The following is a 22,465-nucleotide window of genomic DNA, read 5'->3' as shown; positions in this document are numbered from 1 at the left end:
CCATGCTGTGTGTAGCCTAGGAACTTGGTGCCCTATGTTCCAGCTGCTCCAGCCACCCAGCCATGGCTGAAAGGGGCTAATGTAGAGCTTGGGCCATGGCTTCAGAGGGTGCAAGCTCTAAGCCTTGGCAGCTTCCACATGGTACTGAGCCTGCCAGTGCATAGAAGTCAAGAACTGAGTTCGGGAACCTCCACCTAGATTTCAGAAGATGTATAGAAACACCTGGATGCCCAGGCAGAAGTTTGCTGCAGGGGCAGGGCTTTCGTGGACAGCCTCTGCTAGGACAGTGCAGAAGGGAAATGTGGGGTTCAAGCCCGCACACAGGGTCCCTACTGGGGCACCACCTAGTGGAGCTGTGAGAAGAGGGCCACTGTCCTCCACACTCCAGAATGGTAGAGCAACCGACAGCTTGCACCATGCGCCTGGAAAATCTGCAGACACTCAATGCCAGCCCATGAAAGCAGCTGGGAGGGAGGCTATACCTCCAAAGCCACAGAGGTGGAGCTTCCAAAGACCATGGGAATCCCCCTCTTGCATCAGTATAACCTGGATGTGAGACACGGAGTCAAAGGAGATCATTTTGGAGCTGGATTTCAGACTTCCATGGGGCCTGTAGCCCCTTTGTTTTGAGCAATTTCTCTCATTTGGAACAGCTGTATTTACCTAACGCCTGTACCCCCATTGTATCCAGGAAGCAACTAACTTGCTTTTGATTTTACAGGCTCACAGGTGGAAGGGACTTGCCTTGTCTCAGATAAGACGTTGGACTGTGGACTTTTGAGTTAATGCTGAAATGAGTTAAGACTTTGGGGGACTGTTGGGAAGCCATGATTGGTTTTGAAATGTGAGGACATGAGATTTGAGAGGGGCCAGGGGCTGAATAATATGGTTTGGCTGTGTCCCTACCCAAATCTCATCTTGAATTCCCATATGTTCAAATTCATACAGAACCCAGACTACAGTCCATATGTGGTGGGAGGGACCAGGTGGGAGGTAATTAATTGAATCATGGGAGCAGGTCTTTTCTATGCTGTCCTTATGATAGTGAATAAGTCTCATGAGATCTGCTAGTTTTAAAAATGGGAGTTTCCCTGCACAAGCTCTCTCTTTGCCTGCTGCCATCTATATAAGATGTAACTTGGCCCTCCTTGCCTTCCACCATGATTGTGAGGCCTCCTCAGCCATGTGGAACTGTAAATCCTTTAAACCTCTTTTTCTTCCCAGTCTCAGATATGTCTTTATCAGCAGCATGAAAACTGACTAATACAGATGGCTTGGGGCCAGGAGTTCCAGGCTGCAGTGAGCTATGTTTGCGCCACTGCTCTCCTGCCTGGGTAACAGAAGGAGACCCCAACTCAAAAAATAAATATATATAAAAAATTTTTAAAGTCCATGAGAACTTTTATTTTTCAGTCACTATGCCCGGCTGAAAACTTTTTTTATAAAAGAAAAAAAAATCAGTGGTGGGGGAGAGCAGAATAAATGTACAGTAAGGGAATAACTGATAAATTATAGTATATCTTCTCAATGGATATTACTCAGTGATTAAAGATTCATAATTATGAAGTCTTTGTGGTGTCTTTGTTGAAAAACACAAGTGGAGTAAGTAGTCTATAACTATATAATAATATGAAGTTACAAGAGCAAAGAACAGAAAGCACACTTGCAAAAAAAGGAGCTGTTGATGGTGTGGGATTACAAGCGATTTTCTTTTTTAAAAACACCATTTATGTCCTTATATTGTATTTCCAATAAGAAAAGGGAAGGACAGAAGTGAAGCAGACACTTCCTTGAGGTTGGCTGATAGGTGAAAACTACATGTCAGTTCCCATTTTTGTCAGGCAGCATGGCTCACTGCGGTTTTGAAATTTATTCTGAATCCTCTGCTGGCACTTTTTACATGGTTACATCCTCAGATGGGTTCCAAGAAAAGGGTGATTAGGAACGTGGCATCCAGGCCAGGTGTGGTGGCTCACACCTGTAATCCCAGCACTTCGGGAGGCCAAGGCTGGTGGATCGCTTGAGGTCAGGAGTTCGAGACCAGGAGGCTGAGGCAGGAGAATCTCTTGAACCCGGTTTCAGTGAGCTGAGATCGCACCACTGTACTCCAGCCTGGGCGACACGGGGACAGTCCGTCTCAAAAAAAAAAAAAAGAAAGAAAGAAAGAAAAAAAGAAAAGAAACGTGGCATCCAAATTCCAGGAGGCCTAGACAAACCTGTCCAATTTGCCTGGAAACCATTACTTGGGTTTGTAACAGTTGATTTCATGGGAATATCTAGAATTCCCATATTTTCCCATGTATTTACCATTGGATGCTGCTCTACGCTGTGGTGTGCCTGCCAAACAGCATACATTTGCCTTTCCTCCTTCCTGGGGGCAAATTATAAATGTTCACCAAAGTGTTTTGTGTTAAGACACACTTGTGTGCATTTTTTTTTTTTTTCTGAGACAGAGTCTTGCTCTGTTGCCCAGGCTGGAGTGCAATGGCATGATATCTGCTCATTGCAACCTCTGCCTCCCGGGCTCAAACAATTCTCTTGCCTCAGCCTCCCAAGTAGCTGAGTAGCTGAGATTACAGGCGCAAACCACCACGCCCGGCTAATTTTTGTATTTTTGGTAGAGATGGGGTTTCCCCTTGTTGGCCACGCTAGTCTCGGACTCGACCTCAGGTAATCTGCCTGCCTTAGCCTCCCAAAGTGCTAGGATTACAGGCGTGAGCCACCGCTCCCGGCTGACTTGTGTGCATTATTATGCAAAGTAAAGCCCAGCACCTTTTCTGCACCGTTACTTGCTCTCTTTATTAAGTAAACATTTGAGCAGGGAGTTGGAGTGTCTTCTCTGGGCCAGGCTGGTTTTATACCTTTTTTCATGTAATCTCTGTGTTGGGTATCTTCTGTCTGCCCCTCCAGATTGGCTCTCCACTCAACCCCTAGAAGCTGAGCCTTTGAGACAGCATCAGCAAGCTCCTTCCTCCTCTGGCTTCCCCTGGCACCAGCAGGAGGTGACAGGCCGCAGGTGAGTGCACGCTCCCTGGTTCCCTCTGCAGAGCCTCCACTGACTGGCTGTGGGCAGCACTGAAGGTCCCATTTCCATACAGGTGTGCCCTGCACACAGTCTCTCTGTCTCCAGGTTCTGAAAACCACTCCCCTCGCTGGCCCCTTTATGCCCAGGGGAGGCAACGGCCCTATTGTTCCTAGTCCCAGAGTACTGCACTATCCCTCATGGTTATTCTACACCTTACCCTCACCTTTGTAAATAGTGTTTTTATTAAACTGTCCTCAAATTACCCAATCGAGGGTGTCATCTGTTTTCTGCAGAACCCTGACTGATAGAATCCTTAAAGAGATAGGGAGTAACTCATCCAAGTTTGAGTGTTAGTAGGTGGCATAACCAGGCTTGGAAACAGGTCTGTCTGCATTCAAAGCTTGTGCTTCTTTTGCCAGATCAGATTGCACTGCCCAAGAAGGAGCCGGCTTGAAGAGCAAGCAAGTTGGGCACCTGAGATGAGATCTAGCACTGGGCGTAGAAAATGAACTCTGCTTGTGCCCCATGCCCTAGACCATGGCATGGCCAGGGTCTGTCCCCATGTCTGTGTTTCCTAAAGTTGGTATGCACCCTCCTCATTATTCAGCTGTCATTGCATTTGCCTGGGAAGACTTCACTTGCAGAGCCCAGAGCAGCCAGCTTAATAGCTCCTGTGGTGGTTTTTAAAATATGTCCACATGTCCTTGGAGATTCTTTACATCAATTAGTGGAGTCTAAGGCCAGGCGCTGTGGCTCACATCTGAAATCCCAGCACTTTGGGAGGCTGAGGTGGGCGGATCACCTGAGGTTAGGAGTTCGAGACCAAACTGGCCTACATGGTAAAACCCTATCTCTACTAAAAATACAAAAATTAGCCAGGTGTGGTGGTGGGTGCCTGTAATCCCAGCTACTCGGGTGGCCAAGGCAGGAGAATTGCTTGAACCTGGGAGGCAGAGGTTGCAGTGAGCTCAGATCGTGCCATTGCATTCCAGCCTGGGTGACAAGAGTGAAACTCCATCTCAAAAAAAAGAAAAAGAAAAAAAGAATGGAGTCCAATTTCCCTTCCCTTGAATATGGGCTGCTTCTAGTAATTAGCTTTTAACAAATGGGATACAGAGGAACTGACGCAACATGACTTCTGAGGCCAGGTTATAAGAGCAGATCAGCTGCCACCCAGGCTTTCTCTCCTTGGGACACTCATACATAGATCCAGGTGCTGTGATGCAAGGAAACCTAGGCCACACAGAGAGAGGCATATATAGGTGATCTAGCTGAAACCCCAGCTGTGAGGAAGCCTGCAGGCCCCAACCGTGGCTTGACTACAACTGCCTGAAAGATCCCAGCAAGAATTGCCTCGCTGAGTCCAGTCAACTGCAGGAACAGAGTGAGGTAATAAAATGACTGCTGTTGCTTTAAGTCACTACATTTTGGGATAATGTATGCGGAGCAATAAAAAATTGATAAACTCTCTTTTTCAGAGGACTGGTGGAGCCACCAATATTGATTCTCTTTGGGGTGTCCAATGCCTCCTGTGAGACTGCTATTCTTTAATCCTCTTAAAAATCTCCAAATCACCAATCGATAGCCCCACCACGACCTTGCCCTGGATTTTGTTATTCGACACTTGAAAAGTTGACAACTTCTTGGAATTAAATGTATCTGAATTTTAAAAAATGTTCTAGAACATACTTTTGTCACCTCATAATATATTGTTGACAACTTTCCAAGTGAATGCATAGATATCCTGTTATTAAAACAGCTCCCACTGGGTGCGGTGGCTCACACCTGTAATCCCAGCATTTGGGAAGCCGTGGTGGGTGGATGACTTGAGGTCAGGAATTCAAGACCAGTCTGGCCAACATGGTGAAACCCTGTCTCTACTAAAAATACAAAACTTAGCTGGGCATGGTGGCATGAGCCTGTAATCCCAGCTACTTGGGAGACTGAGGCAAGAGAATCACTTGAACCTGGGAGGCGGAGGTTGCAATGAGCCGAGATCGTGCCACTGCACTCCAGCCTGGGTGACAGAGTGAGATTCTGTCTCAAAAACAAAACCTAAATAAATAAATAAATAAAACAGCTCCCGTTTTTAAGGGATTTCCCAAGCCAAATATGCCACCAGATAACACGCACTTACTACTGGAGATTTTGTTAATTTATTCACTTTTACATTTATCCTTTCACTCACTCATTCAAAAAACCACGATGGGCTGGGTGCAGTGGCTCACGCCTGTAATCTTAGCACTTTGGGAGGGCAAGGTGGGAGGATAGCCTGAGCCCAGGAGTTTGAGACCATCCTGGGCAATATGGCGAGATCTTGTCTCTAAAGAAAACAAACAAACAAACAAACAAACAAACAAAAACCATGATGTATTCACTACATACCTAGTGGTCATTTTTGAGAATATAAAAAGATTCTTAGAATTCTAAGTCTTATTTATTTATTTATTTATTTTTTGAGCTGGAGCCTTGCTCTGTCACCCAGGCTGGAGTGCAGTGGCGTGATCTCGGCTCACTGTAACCTCCACCTCCAGGGTTCAAGAGATTCTTCTGCCTCAGCCTCCTGAGTAACTGGGACTACAGGCATGCACCACCACGCCCAGCTAATTTTTGTATTTTTAGTGGAGACGGTTTTACCATATTGGCCAGGCTGGTCTCGAACTCCTGACCTTATGATCTGCCTGCCTCGGCCTCCCAAACTGCTGGGATTACAGATGTGAGCCACTGTGCCCAGCCTCTAAGTCTAATTTTATAGAGACCATTTTTGCTTAAGTTAAGCAGAATCAGTTTTTAATTTTGTAACCAAGAATCCTACATAGAAAAGCAATTCATACGGAGGTATAAGGTATAAGCAATAGACTCAGGGGAATGGAGAAGACATGCGACTGGTTTTCTACCCTAGATAGGGTTGAAGATTACTGTGGTAGGTTGCCCTTAAGATGGCTCACCATAAATTAGCCGGGTGTGGTGGTGCATGCCTGTAATCCCAGTTACTTGGGATGCTGAGGCAGGAGAATTACTTGAACCCGGGAGGCAGAGGAGCCGAGATCATGCCACTGCACTCCAGCCTGGGCAACAGAGCAAGATTCTCTCTCTCAAAAAAAAAAAAGATGGCTCGCCAAGATTCCTGCCTCCTGGTGTTCACCCATGTAATCCAGACCCAGTGATTTGCTTCTAACAAAAAGAATATGGCAGAAGTGATGGGATATGACTTTCATGATTAGGTTATCAAAGACTGTGACTTCTGTCTTTCTCTACACTTTCTGTGTCTGCATGCTTTGATGAAGCAAGTTGACATGCTGGACAGCTCCAAATGGCAAGAAATTGAGGTTGATCCCTGCCAACAGTTTGTAAGAAACGGAATCCCGTCAACAAGCAGGTGAGTGAGCTTGAACATAGATCCATCCCCAGTCTTCAGATGAGAACGCAGCCTCAATTGACACCTTGACTGCCACCTTGTGAGAGCTGGCACAGAGGACACAAACTGTGCCCAGATTCCTGACCCACCAACACTGTGAGATCGCAAGTGTGTGTTGTTTTAAGTCTCTAAACTGTGGGGTAATGTATTATGCATCAAGACATAACTAATACAATAATCATTTAGGGATGGGAACTTGTAAGTTACAGCACGAGGTGATGAAAGAAGCGATGCAACTGTTGTTTAGGGTTGCCTTTAATGAAGTACTCACTGAGGCAAGGCTCTGAGGGATCCAGGGGCTGCCACCCAAAACAGCATACAGGAAATGAGTAATTCAAGGACTATGGGTGTCACCATTGATTTGAACTCTGCTGGGCAATTTAAGGAAAGAGGTTGATAAGCAATCCTTCCCTTCTTTTATCTTCTTTGTTTCCCGAAAAGTTTAATCCTAAGGGCATTAGGTAAGATATAGCAAGAAAGGCATTTGTGCCCGGAGAGGAGGGAGCTATGGAGGCACGGAGCGGGATGCTGGAGCCTTGTGGGGTAAGGAAGGCATTACGATAGGAGGGCTGCATGGCCTTCAGAGTCAGGACTTGAGCTGGATGAGGAGGGTGTTTACATAGGAGGGTGATCTAGCATGAGAAGGATGAGAAGGGCATCGCTGCAGAGGAGTAGCTTGGTGAGAGTATGAGATCCTGTCTTAGTCTGTTTTGCACTGCTGTAACAGAATATCTGAAACTGGATAATTTATAAAAAACAGAAATTTTTTTCTCACAGTTCTAGAGGGTGGGAAGCCCAAGATCAAGGTACTGGCATTGTGCAAGGGCCTTCTTGCTGTGTCTTCACATGGTGGAAGGTGGAAGGGTAAGAGGGAAGGAACCCCCATCCCAAGTCCTTTTACAGAGGCATTAATCCACTCATAAGGGTGGAGCCCCCATGATCTGAACACCTCCAAGAAGGCCTCACCTCTTAACACTGTTGCACTAGAGATTAAGTTTCTGACACACGAATCCTGGGGGAACATTCAGACCATAACAGATTCTGAGCAGGGTACTGAAAGTGTATTAGTTATTTCTTACTGCATAAGAAATTATACTAGGCCAGGCACGGTGGCTCATGCCTGTAATCCCAGCACTTTGGGAGGCCAAGGTGGGCAGATCACAAGGTCAGGAGTTCGAGACCAGCCTGGCCATCATTGTGAAACCCTGTCTCTACTAAAAATACAAAAAATTTAGCCGGGCCTGGTGGTGCTCACCTATAACCCCAGCTACTCGGGAGACTGAGATAGGAGAATCACTTGCCCTGGGAGGTGGAGGTTGCAGTGAGTGGAGATTGCACTACTGCACTCCAGCCTGGGCAACAGAGCAAGACTCTGTCTCAATTAAAAAAAAAAAAAAAAAGAAAGAAATTACACCAAAACTTAGAAGGTCAAAATGGCAATAATCTTTCACTGTCTCACAGTTCCTGTGGGTCAAGAATTCAGAGAGGGCACAGCAGGAATGTTTGTCTCTGTTCTGCAGTGTCTGGGGTCCTGGCTGGCAGATTAAATGATTGAAGGCTGAAATTCTCTTAAGTCTTGACTGAGAGGCTGGAGGATCTTCTTCCAAGGTGGTTTATTTCATACATACCTGTAAAGTTGCTGCTAGCAAGTCAGTTTCTTTCCACATGCGGTCTTTCTACATGTGGCCCCCTCCACAGGACTGTTGAGTATCCTCACAACATGGCAACTAGTTTCTTCTAGAGTGAGCATGTCTAGAGAGTGAGACAAAAGAAGTTATCCGTTTTACAATCTAGCCTAGAGGGTCATATAGTATCATTTCCATCATATTGTATTCATTAAAAGTCAGTTGCTAAATCCAGCCCACAATGAATGGGAGGGGAAGTAGGCTGCACCTTTTGAAGAGTGATGTATCAAATAATTTTAAGACTGCTATGGAGAGCATTCATGTGGAGAGGCAGGCTGGTATGTGGTCTCAAAGCCTGAGCAGAGTAAGGAGGACATACACAGAGCTGGGAAACCGGGCATAGATGTTCAGAGCCCGAGCAGGATAAAGAAGGCATCCATGTGGGAGAGACAGGCTGGCTTGAGGAGTTGAAGCCCAAGTGTGTCTGAGGAGGGTGTCTGTGCTTATATGGGGGTGGCAGCAGTATTGGAAGTTGGGTAACATACAGGAGAATGATCATATAAATAAATGTATTAAGAATAATTAGGGCCAGGCGCAGTGGCTCATGCCTGTAATGTCAGCACTTTGGGAGGCCGAGGCAGGCGGATCACCTGAGGTCAAGAGTTCGAGGCCAGTCTGACCAACATGGAGAAACACCATCTCTACTAAAAAGACAAAATTAGCCGGGCATGGTGGTGCATGCCTGTAATCCCAGCTACTCCGGAGGCTGAGGCAGGCGAATTGCTTGAACCTGGGAGGCAGCATTGCAGTGAGCCAAGATCACATCATTACACTCCAGCCTGGGCAACAAGAGTGAAACTCTGTCTCAACAACGGCAACAACAACAAAAAGAATAATTGGACCAGGTGTGGTGGCTCACGCCTGCAATCCCAGAACTTTGGGAGGCCAAGGTGTTTAAGGACCAGGAGTTTAAGGCCAGGAGTTTAAGACCAGCCTGGCCAACATGGCAAAACCTTGTCTCTACTAAAAACACAAAAATTAGCCAGGCATGATGGTGCATGCCTGTAATCTACTCAGGTGGCTGAGGCAAGAGAATCACTTGAACTCAGGAGGTGGAGGCTGCAGTGAGCTGAGATTGTGCCACTGTACTCCAGCCTAGGTGACAGAGCAAGACTCTGTCTCAAAAATAAATAAATAAAAATAAATAGATAGATAAATAAATACATTAGAACCCAGACCAATTAAATCAAAATTTTTGGGGATAGGATCCAGTGTTTTTTAAGCCTTCCAGGTGATTCCAATGTGCAGCTGAGATTGAGAACCACAGTTCTAGTAGTAGGTCTGGATTCAGCACTGGGTGGGGATGTACAGAATTCAACTCCTCTGGCAGGTCATTCCTCTAGTGAGGTCTCTAAGAACTCTTCAGGCAAGGTGACTCCTCAGACAACCAAGGCTCACTGCAGTACTGTAAGCCTCAGTGCACTTTTGAGAATCCTTCTATTTACTCATCATTGCCTTTACTTCAACCTAAGGAACTTGGTGAGGCTATGAATTCAACCGATACTGTCATTTATCAAACTATTGCTCAAATTTCAGGTCTAATTTTTGGCTACCTCAGCCCTGTAGCTATTCTTTTAACACAATCACAGAGAGTCACTGGACCATGCTTTAGATTGAGAATTTATAGCATATTCTTTGTCTTTCTTTTTTTTTTTAGACTTGAAATAATCTCAGATTCCCCCCGCCTCCCAACCAAGAAGCATCTGAGAGTAAGTTGCTGATGTGATTATCCCCTAATACTTTAGTGCAACCTTTCTCAACCAGGGTTCCTCATGTGAATGACAGAATGAAAATGATTTGAATTAAAAAAAAAAAAAATCACCTAACCAGGAACTGAATTAGCCAGAACCTTGATCTTGGACTTCCCAGCCTCCAGAACTCTGAGAGTTAAATTTCTGTTGTTTAAGCCACCCAATCTATCATATTTTGTTTTAGCAGCCCAAGTTGATTAACACAAGGCCTCCTAAGGAAAGGCTTGGAGGAAATGCTACACTGTATACTCAGAAAGTTATTGTAGGCTCTTTCCTTCAGGGTGCATTTATTCAAGGGGCTCTGGACCTGAGAGCTGACTCGGGCTTGGAAATTGGGACAAAAACTGTTTCTTTTTATCATGATGGCTTGAGTCAAGCCTCTGTTTGCCAGACTTAGAGTTTTTCAGTTATACCTGAACCTGTAGAAACATGATGGGCTGTACATCTCTCTCTTCCTGACTTGTTGATGGCTGCTTTCTTGCTATACCCTCACATGGCCGAGGTGCATGTATGTGAAGAGAGAGATCTCCTTCTCTTCCTCTTCTTATAAGGCCAATAATCCCATCATGACAGCCCCATCCTTATGACCTAAACTAACCCTAATTACTTTCCAAAGGCCACATCTCTAAATACTATCATATTGGGGGTTTGGGTTTCAACATATGAATTTTGGGGAGAACACATTCAGTTTATAGTATTATGCCCCTGGCACCCTAAAAGTGCACTGAGGTTTACCGTAGCTCAAACTGTAATTTTCATTCATTCATCCCATCCCACCAGTCCCAAAAGTCTTAATTTAGTCCAGCACCAACTCTAAAGTCTAAAGTCCAAAGTTTCATCTAGACTAGTATGGGTGAGACTTGAGGTGTTCTTCATCCTAAGGCAAAATTCCTCTCCAGTGTTCAACCTGTGAAACCAGACAAATACAATGATGGGAAAGTCATAGGATAAACATTACAACTTCCAAAAGGAAGAAATAGGAGGCTAGGTGCAGTGGCTCATGCCTGTAATCCCAGCACTTTGGGAGGCCGAGGCAGGTGGCTCACCTGAGGTCAGGAGTTCGAGACCAGCCTGGTCAACATGGTGAAACCCTGTCTCTACTGAAAATACAAAATTAGCTGGGCATGGTGGCACATGCCTGTAATCTCAGCTACCAGGGAGGCTGAGGCAGGAGAATTGCTTGAACCCAGGGGGTGGAGGTTGCAGTGAGCCGAGATTGTGCCACTGCACTCCAGCACAAGAGCGAAACTCTGTCTCAAAAAAAAAAAAAAAAAAAGAAAGAAAGAAATAGGAAAGAAGGACAGGGTGATGCGACCTAAGCAAGTCCAAAATTTAGCAAGGTGTGTTCCATTTGATCTTAAGTCTGAGAATAATCCTCTTTGGTTTGATGCTGTGCTGTGTAGACCCACTGGGGTGCTGGTCCATCTTGAGGGCTCACTGGGACAGTGGTCTTGCCTCTGCAGCTCTGCCAGGCAGGGTGTGACCTCCAAGGCTCTGGGCAGCCTAGTCTGAAGGCTTTGCATGATGATTCCATCCCCAAGACTTTAAGTGGTGGCCATCTAGCCAGTTGAAATTGAGGCAGGTCTCTGAATCGCCATTGGGGTTCTCAAGGTCATTTTTCCAACTTTTTCAAGAAAAACACACATTTTGCAGCCAAATAGCTCCATTGTCCTGTCTTACAGAATCTAAGAAGTCCCACAGTTTTTCTTCATTTCATCCCATATCTGTCCCTTTTTATTCAAACTGGCAAAGTTATAGTCTGGTCACACCCTTAGTGTTCCTTCAGAACAAGCTTTCTCATTTTTTGCAATACAAACAGGCTGAAGACCATCCAAATCTTCAAGTTCTGGTGTTTTTTGCTTAACAATTCCTTTTTCAAGTCATCTCTCTCTTCTTACACTTTACTGTAAGCAATGAGGAGGAACCAAGCCACTCTTTCAACACTTTGCTTAGAAATCTCCTCAGCTAAATATCCAGTTTTATCACCCACAAGTTCTGTCTTCCACAAAACCCAGGAACATTGAAATTCAGCCAAGTTCTTTGCCATTTTATTATGAGGATCATCATTCCTTCAGTTTCCAATAACACGTTCCTTATTTCTGCCTGTGACTTCAACAGGATTTCCCTTAATGCCCATATTTCTAATACTTACCTCAAAACTCTTGTAGCCTCTCCCCACTGTCAAGTTCCAAAGGTGCCTCCATATGTTTAGGTATTTGTTACAGCAACACCCCACTTCTTAGTACCGAAATCTGTATTAATGTGGGTTCCCCAAGTAAAAAGAACCATAAATAAATATATATATACATATATATATGGTGTGTGTATATATAACATATATGTGTATATATACATATATACATACATATACATATATACGTTTATATATATACATATATATACATTTGTGTGTACACACACATAGAGATTTATTTATTTTGAGACAAGATCTGGCTCTATCACCCAGTCTGGAGTGCAGTGGTGCAATCTCAGCTTACTACAACCTCTGCCTTCTGGGCTCAAGCCATCCTGCCACCCTCAGCCTCCCTAGTAGCTGGGACTACAGGCACAAACCACCATGCCCTGCTAATTTTTGTACTTTTTGTAGAGAGGAGGTTTCACTGTTTAGCTCAGGATGCTCATGAACTCAAGCGATCTGCCCATGTCAGCCTCCCAAAGTGCTGAGATTACAGGTATGAGCTATCATGCCCAGCAAGAGATTTATTAAAAGGAATTTGCTCACATGAGTATAGAGGCTGAGAAGTCCCAAGACCTGCAGTCGACAAGCTGGAGCCCCAGGAAAGTTGATGGTGTAAGTTCTAGTTCATGACTCAGTCCAAAGACAGGAGAAGACTGATGTCCCAGGTCACAGACAGTCAAGTAGAAACAGTAAAGTTTATGGATGAGTTCCACTCACATTGGAGAGGGCCATCTGCTTTACTAAGTCTACTGGTTCAAATACTAATCTCATCTGGAAACACTCTCACAGACATACCCAGAATAATGTTTTTTGTTTTGTTTTGTTTTGTTTTGTTTTGTTTTGTTTTTTTGAGATGGAGTCTTGCTCTGTTGCCCAGGTTGGAGTGCAGTGGCATGATCTCGGCTCACCACAACTTCTGCCTCCTGGGTTCAAGCGATTCTCCTGCCTCAGTCTCCCAAGTAGCTGGGACTACAGGTGTGCATCACCATGCCCGGCTAATTTTTGTATTTTTAGTAGAGATGGGGTTTCACTATGTTGGCCAGGCTCATCTCAAACTCCTGACCTCCTGATCCGCCTGTCTTGGTCTCCCAAAGTGCTGGGATTACAGGTGTGAGCCACTGTGCCAGGCCCCCAGAATAATGTTTAACTAAATATCTAGGCAACCCACGGCTTAGTCAAGTTGACACATAACATTAACCACTACAGGCCTACAAGCTTTTTCCAGATTAACTGTGCAGTGGAGGAAAAAAATAATTTTATCTGAGATTATGGGACACTATAATGAGCTCTAACTCTATTTTCTGGGGATCCAGAACACCTCTTTGATCCACTGGTAGAAATTGAGTTTATGGTGATCAGGTGACAAATGGTGTTTTAGCTTGACTCTGAGGCACTATAGGCTTTACCCGTCCCAATGACATCAGGCCTGGAGATACGCCAGATATCAGAGACCAGAAAGGCCCATTGTGATATAGTGTGTTACTGCCCGGTGGAAAAACCACACATCCATCCTCCATAGAGGGCAGACTTACTTTGGTCAATGCAATGTGAGCATCAGTGACATGTCACTTCTGAGCAGAAGGTTTAAGGCAGTGTGTGGTTTGCCATCTCTCTTTTTCCTCTGGCAACATCTAGATTGGGCCTACTGTCAGCCTGGGTACCCAAATAAAGATGGCCTGAAGCAGAGCTGAAGTTATTCCAAGATGGACATACAGTATGAGAAAGAAAAATTTTCATTGTAAGCCTCTGACATTTGGGTCATTTGTTACTTCAGTATAACTTAGACTAAGCTAACTGATACATGCTCAAAACTATTCTGGAGTTATTCCCACTTTCCTGAATAGCCATATATAGCTATTGTGAGAATCACAATACCCCCTTAGTTCATGCAATGAAGACATCCAAGTGGAAACCCCTGGAGACAATTATCTATGCCAAAATTGTAAATCAAAATCAATACTGAATTGCTGGGAGAATCACGAAGATTCATGGTGGTGATTTGTGTCACAACCCATTCTATTCATGTTTGATCATTGTCAATATAGGCTGGACACAGTGGCTCAAGCCTGTAATCCCAACACTTTGGGAGGCCGCAGTGGGAGGATCACCTGAGGTCAGGAGTTCAAGACCAGCCTGGCCAACATGGTGAAACCCTGCCTCTACCAAAAATACAAAAATTAGCTGGACATGGTGGCACGTGCCTGTAGTCCCAGCTACTCGGGAGGCTGAGGCAGGATAATCGCTTGAACACGGGACATGCAGGTTGCAGTGAAATGAGATCATGCCATTGCACTGAAGCCTGGATGACAAGAGTGAAACTCCATATCAAAATAAATAAATAAATGTCAATATATTTATGTCTCATTTCCCTAACTGTATTATTTTGTTCACTATTCCATATATATTTTGGAGTAGGAATCACGCATCAGGTGCTGTGCAGGGTCCTGAGGGTCACAGAAAGAATAAAGCCAGATTATCCCACCCTTGAGTAACTCAATCTAGGTAGCACTTGCCTGGATGTGTATTGTATAGTGAGCTAGATGAATATTGTTTATATAGTGAGCAGTGTTTAAATAAAATTAGAATTAGTTGGCAACATTTAAAAATCAGGAGACTTCACATGAAAAGCTAGATTAATCATTTCTTTTGAAATATGGAAAGATCTGGCAGTTCTGGGTCCTCTCTGTCCCATGGCTATTGTCAGCTGGAGGGGAGCATCTGTCATCCCTTTTGGCAGGGCCTGAGTTTGCCCAGTTCCCTGCAGGCCCCACCACCCCCTCCACCACAGAGAGAGAAGGCACAGCTTGGCACAGGACCAGTTCCTGCCCTTCCAAACCACATGGGTGGCTTTGCCTTTACATGGTTGCTGCAAACAAAACAAACAGTCCTAACTGCCAGTCATTTAAAAAGGAATAGTATCCCTCGCCGGATTATTAGGGGGGCATGGTGGCAGGCGCCTGTAATGCCAGCTGCTCAGGAGGCTGAAGCATAAGAATCGCTTGAACCCAGGAGGCAGAGATTGCAGTGAGCCGAGATCGCACCACTGCACTCCAGCCTGGGCAACAGAGTGAGACCCTGTCTGGAAAAAAAAATAGGATAATATTCATCTTTCTATGTCAGGAATACTGGATGCACTAACAGAGGTGGATGCTCTGAGGCTCTGAGGCTTCAGTCTGCAGGACCTCCCCTCAGCCCATCTTCTTGCCAGGTACTAGGTAGTTCATATTAAAACAGATGTAGCTTTTAGGCTAAGTGTGGTGGCTCATGCCTATAATCCCAACATTTTGGGAGGCTGAGGTGAGTGGATTGCTTCAGTCCAGGAGTTTGATACCAGCCTGGGCAACATAGTGAGACCCCTGTCTCTACAGAAAACAGAAAAAAATAGCCAGCCAGCCTGGGCAACACAGTGAGACCCATCTCTACAAAAAAAAAATATAAAAATTAGCTGGGCATGGTGGTGCATGCCTGTAGTCCCTGCTACTTGGGAGGCTGAGGCAGGAGGATTGATTGAGCCCAGGTGGTGAAGGCTACAGTAAGCCATGATTGTGCAACTACACTCCAGCCTAGGTGACAGAGCAAGACTCCGTCTCAAAAATCAAACCCAAAGAAACAGATGTAATTTTAAAAATAACAGACTTAATTAGCCGGGTGTGGTGGCACGTGCCTGTAGTCCCAGCTACTCGGGAGGTTGAGGCAAGAGAATCGCTTGAATCTGGGAGGCGGAGGTTGCAGTGAGCACAGATTGTGCCACTGCACTCCAGCCTGGGTGACAGAGTGAGACTCTGTCTCTAAATAAATAAATAAATAAACCGACTTTATTTTTAGAACAGTTTTAGATTTACGGAAAAATTGGCCGAGCATGGTGACTCATGCCTGTAATCCCAGCACTCTGGGAGGCCGAGGCGGGTAGATCACTTGAGGTCAGGAGTTTGAGACCAGCCAGGCCAACATGGTAAAACCTCATTTTTACTAAAAATACAAAAACTAGCCGGGCATGGTGGTGGGCGCCTGTAATCCCAGATACTCGGGAGGCGGAGGTTGCAGTGAGCTGGGAGCCGAGCTCACGCCACTGCACTCCAGGCTCAGGGACAGAGCGAAACTCCATCTAAAAAAAAAAAAAAAGATATGCAGAAAAATTGACAAAATAGTACAGAAAATTTCCATATACCTTACATCCAGTTTCCCCTATTATTAATATCTTACCTTAGTATGGTATACTTGTTAAAATTAATGAACAAATATGGATATAATATCACTAACTAAAGTCCACACTTTATTCAGCTTTTCTTGATTTTTACCTAATAGCCTTCTCATGTGGCAGGAGCCCATCCAGGATACCATATTACATTTACTTGTCACGTCCCCTTAAGCTGCTCTTAGCTGGGACAGTTTGTCTGACTTTCCTTATTTTAATGACTGTGACAACTTTTTTTTTGAGACAGGGTCTGGCTGTCACCCAGCCTGGTGTACAGTGGACTGATCTTGGCCCATTGCAACCTCCACCTCCCGGGCTTAAGCCATCCTCCCACCTCAGCCTCTTGAGTAGCTGGGACTACCTGTGTGCACCACTACACTGGCTAATTTTTTTGTATTTTTTGTAGAGATGGGGTTTCACCATGTTCCCCAGGCTGGTCTTGAACTTCTGAGCTCAAACTATCCACCTGCCTCAGCCTCCCACAGTGCTGGAATGACAGGTATGACCCCACTGCACCTGGCCGACCATGACAATTTTAAGGGGTACTTTAAGTTCAGTGTTTTTGTTGTTGTTGTTGTGTTGTGTTTTGTTTTTTTTCTTTTTTGAGACAGAGTCTTGCTCTGTCACCCAGGCTGGAGTGCAGTGGCGTGATCTCAGCTCACTACAACCTCCACCTCCCAGGTTCAAGTGATTCTCCTGTCTCAGCCTTCTGAGTAGCTGGGATTACAGGCATCCACCACCATGCACAGCTAATTTTTTTGTATTTTTAGTAGAGACAGGGTTTCACCAGTTGGCCAGGCTGGTTTTGAACTCCTGACCTCAAGTGATCTGCCCACCTCGGCCTCCCAAAGTGCTAGGATTACAGGCGTGAGCCACTGCACCCGGCCAAGTTCAGTGTTTCGTAGGATATCTAATAGAATTTATTTGGTGTTTTTCTCATGGTTGAACTAAGGGTGTGGATTTTTAGGAGTAGAACCACAAGGTAAAGTCCCATTTTCTTCTTTTTTTTTAGATGGAGTCTTGCTCTGTCGCCCAGGGTGGAGTACAGTGGCGTGATCTCGACTCACTGCAACTTCTGCCTCCCAGGTTCAAGCAATTCTTCCTGCCTCAACCTCCCGAGTAGCTGGGACTACAGGCATGCACCACCACACTCGGCTAACTTATGTATTTTTAGTAGACACGGGGTTTCACCATATTGGCCAGGCTGGTCTTGAACTCCTGACCTCGTGATCCACCAGCCTGAGGCTCCCAAAGAGCTGGGATTACAGGTGTGAGCCCCCATGCCCAATCAAAGTCCCAAAGTCCCATTTTCATCACATCATATCAAGGGTACATACTCTCCTCTTTTTTTTTTTTTTTTTTTCGAGATGGAGTCTCTCTCTGTTGCCCAGGCTGCAGTGCAGTGGTGCGATCTTGATCTCTCTCGGCTCACTGCTACCTCCACCTCCCAGGCTCAAGTGATTCTCCTGCCTCAGCCTCCATAGTAGCTGGCATTACAGGTGCCCACTGCCACCCCCGGCTAATTTTTGTATTTTAGGGTATATACTCTCAAAATGACCTATCAATATGACATATCAATGACTTGATCACTCGGCTGAGGTAGTATTTGTCAGGTTTCTCCATGCAGTTTTTTTTTTCTTTTTCTATATGTACTCTTTGGAAGGAAGTCACTAAGTACAACCTACACTGAAGGAGTGTGGAGTAATGTTCCCTTCCCTGAGGGCACAGTAGCCATATTAATTATTTGGTATTCTTCTGCATGGGAGATTTATCTGTAATTCTCCTTTTATCTATTCAATCATGTATTTATATTGGTACAGACTCACAGATATTTATTTGATACTTTGGTTCATAATCCAATATTATTGATTTTGTTTCTTAAATTGTTCCTGCTTTGGCCACTGGGAGCTCTTTTCCGTTTGTCTTTGTTTTTGCTGTTGTTGAGACAGGGTCTCATTCTGTTGCCAAGGCTGGAGTGCAGGGGTGCGATCTTGGTTCATTGCAGCCTCAACCTCCTGGACTGAAGCGATCCTTCTACTTTAGCCTCCTGAGTAACAGTGACTACAGACAGGCACCACAGACATGTGCCACTATGCCTGGCTAATTTTTGTAGTTTTTGTAGAAATGAGGTTTCACCATGCTGCCCATGTTGGCCTTGAACTTCTGAGCTCAAGCAATCCACCCGCCTCAGCCTCCCAAAGGTGCTGGGATTACAGGCGTGTGCTACTGCGCCTGGCTCATTTGTTTTTTTGACATAGCCTCAGCATTGGATTTTTAGGTTTTTGTTTTTTAGTACTCCCTTACTTTCTGACACTACAAGGTACTCCAGGATCATCTTATGTATTTCCTACCCCCAGTCCTAGAATCAGCAGTTTCTCCTAGGGGCCCTAGTTCCTTTTATTAGAGAATGGTATTAGAATGAAGATCTGAGAGATAGCTAGGTATAATTTTTATTTTTTATATTTTGCTACACTAAAGAACAAAAATGATCGTCAAAAAATTATTATTATTATTATTTTGAGACGGAGTCTTGCACTGTCGCCCAGGCTGGAGTGTAGTGGCGCCATCTCGGCTCACTGCAACCTCCGCCTCCCGGGTTCAAGCAATTCTCCTGCCTCAGCCTCCCTAGTAGCTGAGATTACAGGCGCCTGCCACCACGCTTGGCTAATTTTTTGTATTTTTTTAGTAGAGGTGGGGTTTCACTATGTTGGTCAGGTTGATCTTGAACTCCTGACCTCGTGATCCGCCCACCTCGGCCTCCCAAAGTGTTGGGATTACAGGCATGAGCCACTGTGCCCAGCCTTTTTTTTTTTTTTAATTTAAAAACTGTTGAAGGCCGGGCACGGTGGCTCACGCCTGTAATTCCAGCACCTTGGGAGGTCAAGGCAGTTGGATCACTCGAGGCCAGGAGTTTGAGACCAGCCTGGCCAACATGGTGAAAGCCCGTTTCTACCAAAAATACAAAAAAATTAGCTGGGTGTGGTGGCACACGCCTGTAATCCCAGCTACTTGGGAGGCTGAGGCAGGAGAATCACTTGAACCCAGAGGCGGAGGTTGCAGTGAGCCGAGATGGTGCCGTTACACTCCAGCCTGGGTGACAAAGAAGACTCCATCTCAAACAAACAAACAAACAAACAAACTGTTGCGGGCCAGGCGTGGTGGTTCATGCCTGTAATCCCAGCACTTTGGGAAGCCGAGTCGGAAGGATCATGAGGTCAGGAGTTCGAGACCAGTCTGACCAACATGGTGAAACCCTGTCTCTACTAAAGATACAAAAATAAGCTGGCTGTGGTGGCGTGCCTGTAATCCCAGCTATTTAGGAGGCTGAGGCAGGAGAATCGCTTGAACCTGGGATGTGGAGGTTGCAGTGAGCTGATACAGCGCCATTGCAGTCCAACCTGGGCGACAGAGCGCGACTCTGTCTCAAACAACAACAACAACAACAAAAAACTGTTGCGTCCCCAGGGCCAAGCACCTCAGATTGGCCTGTGTCCAACCTCAGAATCCCTGTCCTGCCTTTCCTTTGTCAGTCAGGCTTAGATGCTGTTTGGCGGCCTTCCTTCAGGTGGGTACCAGCCTGGCTCAGGTGGGTACCAGCCTGGCTCAGGTGGGCACTGATGAAACAAGTGCACAAAGGAAGGAGAAGCTAATGTTGTGGGAGGGGCCGAAAGAAATCTTAAACCTTTAGAGCGGCTCAGGAAGAGCAGGAAGTGTTTCTGAAAAACAGACACTATGGCTGCCGGCTGTTTTAGATTCCCCAGCCCCAACTTGCTCTGGAGACCTCCAGCCCCCAACCTGCTGCCTGGTACATGAAAGGCCTCCATCAGCATCTGCTGAGCGTCTCACTCCATTGCTGTGGAGCAGCCCACAGGATATAAGCAGAGCCCTCAACGTGGGAAGCCCCAAAGTAGTTCTCCAGCCTTACCACTCATTTTATGTGGAAGAATCCTGCAAGGTTTTTGAGTCCTAGGATTTATTATGCATGCCTTCCAATGTCTGGAGATTTCTTGGTGGCATCTCCAGTCAAAAGAACATTTGGCGGATTACCTCGGAAGTGAAGTCATCACAGGTGTCCTGGAGTACTGCCCAGTCAGCAAGGTAATGCTATGAATTGTGAGAATCCACTGGCCTAACGGGGTAGAGGGAAGGATATAAAGTGAAGTCAAGGCCCTGCCCCAGGAGTGTGTCAGCCATGGGGACGGAGACAACCCCTAGGCAGTGGGCCCCACATCAGAAGGCTCACCCAGTTGCTGGTGAGGCTGGGAGGTGAGGACCCCTGGCTGCCGCGGAGGAAGGGTGAAAGGAAATAATTTGGGTCGGGATGGGTGTAGAGAAAGGGGATACTCCCATAGCCAAGCTCACTGCTAGTAAGAAACTAGCTGTACAGCCCAAGCCGCCTGCTGGGGAACAGCAAGTGGGCCAGCAAGGGGCACAAGCAGGGAAGTGGGTATCGGGAAGATGCTGAACAAGATTCCTAAACCTGGGCTTGGGCAAACTTCATGGGGGAGCCTGAAACAAGGTGCACACAAAACCAGAAGGACATGCACATTTTTCAGGTGACAGAGACTTAACAAAACATGTCTTGACCGGGCGCAGTGGCTCACACCTGTAATCCCAGCACTCTGGAAGGCCGAGGTGGGCGGATCATGAGATCAGGACTTCAAGACCAGCTTGGCCAACATGGTGAAACCCCGTCTCTACTAAAAATACAAAAATTAGCCAGGTGTGGTGGCGCATGCCTGTAATCCCAGCTACTCCAGAGACTGAGGCAGGAGAATTGCTTAAACCCGGGCGGGGGCGGAGGTTGTAGTGAGCCGAGATCGTGCCACTGCACTCCAGCCTAGGCGACAGAGCAAGATTCCGTCTCGTTAAAAAATAATAATAAAATAAAATAAACATATCTGTTTCTCAAAGGTTGAGGCTGTTAGCACCAGGGAATGTAGGCACCAAAGTCTGTAAGTGGTGGCAAATCCTTGCCTCCTCAGAAGAAAGAATTCCGCCAAGTGGCATAAGATGGGGAGGGAGAGAGGCAAGTTTTGGGGAGGGAGAGAGGCAAGTTTTGGAGCAGAAGTGAAAGTTTTATTAAAGTTTTAGAGCAGGAATGAAAGTAAAAGCACATGGCCGGGTGCGGTGGCTCATGCCTGTAATCCCAGTCAGAAGTGAAGCCAGCTGGACTTCCTGGGTCCAGTGAGGACTTGGGGAACTTTCCTGTCTTACAAGAGGATGATAAAAGGCACCAATTAGAAACTTTCCTGTCTTACAAGAGGATTGTAAAACGCACCAATCAGCACTCTGTAAAACGCACCAATCAGCAGGATTCTGAAAGTAGCCAATCTGCGGGGAGGATTGAAAAAAGACACTCTGATAGGACAGAAACGGAACATGGAGGGGGGTGGGGGAGGGGGGAGTGGGGGGTGGGGCATGGGGGCGTGGGTGGGGGTGGGGTTGTGGGTGGGGGTGGGGGCGTGGGTGGGGGTGGGGGTGGGGGGCGTGGGTGGGGTGGGGACAATAAGGGAATAAAAGCTGGCCACCCCCCAGCCAGCAGTGGCAACCCGCTTGGGTCTCCTTCCACGCTGTGGCAGCTTTGTCCTTTTGCTCTTCACAAGAAACCTTGCTACTACTCACTCTTTGGGTCCATGCCATCTTCAGGAGCAGTAACACTCACCTGCCAAGGTCCCCGGCTGCATTCTTGAAGTCAGCGAGACCACGAACCAACTCTGGACACACCAGCACTTTGGGAGGCCGAGGCAGGTGGATCATCTGAAGTCAGGAGTTCAAGACCAGCCTGGCCAAAGTGGTGAAACCCCATGGCTACTAAAAATACAAAAATTAGCTGGGCGCGGTGGTGCATGCCTGTAATCCCAGCTACTTGGGAGGCTAAGGCAGGGGAATCACTTGAACCTGGGAGGTGGTGGTTGCAGTGAGTGCAGGTCGCACCACTGCACTGCAGCTTGGGTGATAAAGACTCTCACACGAAAAATAATGAAAATAAAATAAAAAGTTTTAGAGCAGGAACAAAATTAAAAGTACACTTGGAAGAGGGCCAAGTGGGCGACTTGAGAGATTCAAGTGCACGGTTTGGCCTTTGACTTGGAATCTTATAAGTTGGCATGCTTGGTGGGTGTGTGGGGTGGTTGCATCCCTTCTCCCCTGATTCTTCCTTTGGGGTGGCCTGCCAGTACTTGGGAGGG

General features: G+C 46.1%; 1 long non-coding RNA gene across 1 annotated transcript; it reads right to left on the bottom strand.

The window, feature by feature from the left end:
- Positions 1 to 1,242: 1,242 nt before the first annotated feature.
- Positions 1,243 to 21,642, bottom strand: LOC117974466 (uncharacterized). The gene is made up of 4 exons (XR_010113205.1): positions 20,881 to 21,642; positions 20,322 to 20,403; positions 8,072 to 8,195; positions 1,243 to 2,136 (listed from the first exon to the last, which is right to left on the bottom strand). It is a non-coding gene; the product is annotated as an uncharacterized LOC117974466 (long non-coding RNA).
- Between the last annotated feature and the right edge of the window lie 823 nt (positions 21,643 to 22,465).

Source organism: Pan paniscus, chromosome 8 (genome assembly GCF_029289425.2).
Source record: "Pan paniscus chromosome 8, NHGRI_mPanPan1-v2.0_pri, whole genome shotgun sequence".
Lineage (NCBI taxonomy): Eukaryota > Metazoa > Chordata > Mammalia > Primates > Hominidae > Pan > Pan paniscus.
The sequence above is the reverse complement of the archived record's forward strand: the minus strand, read 5'-3'. Positions and strand labels throughout refer to the sequence as shown.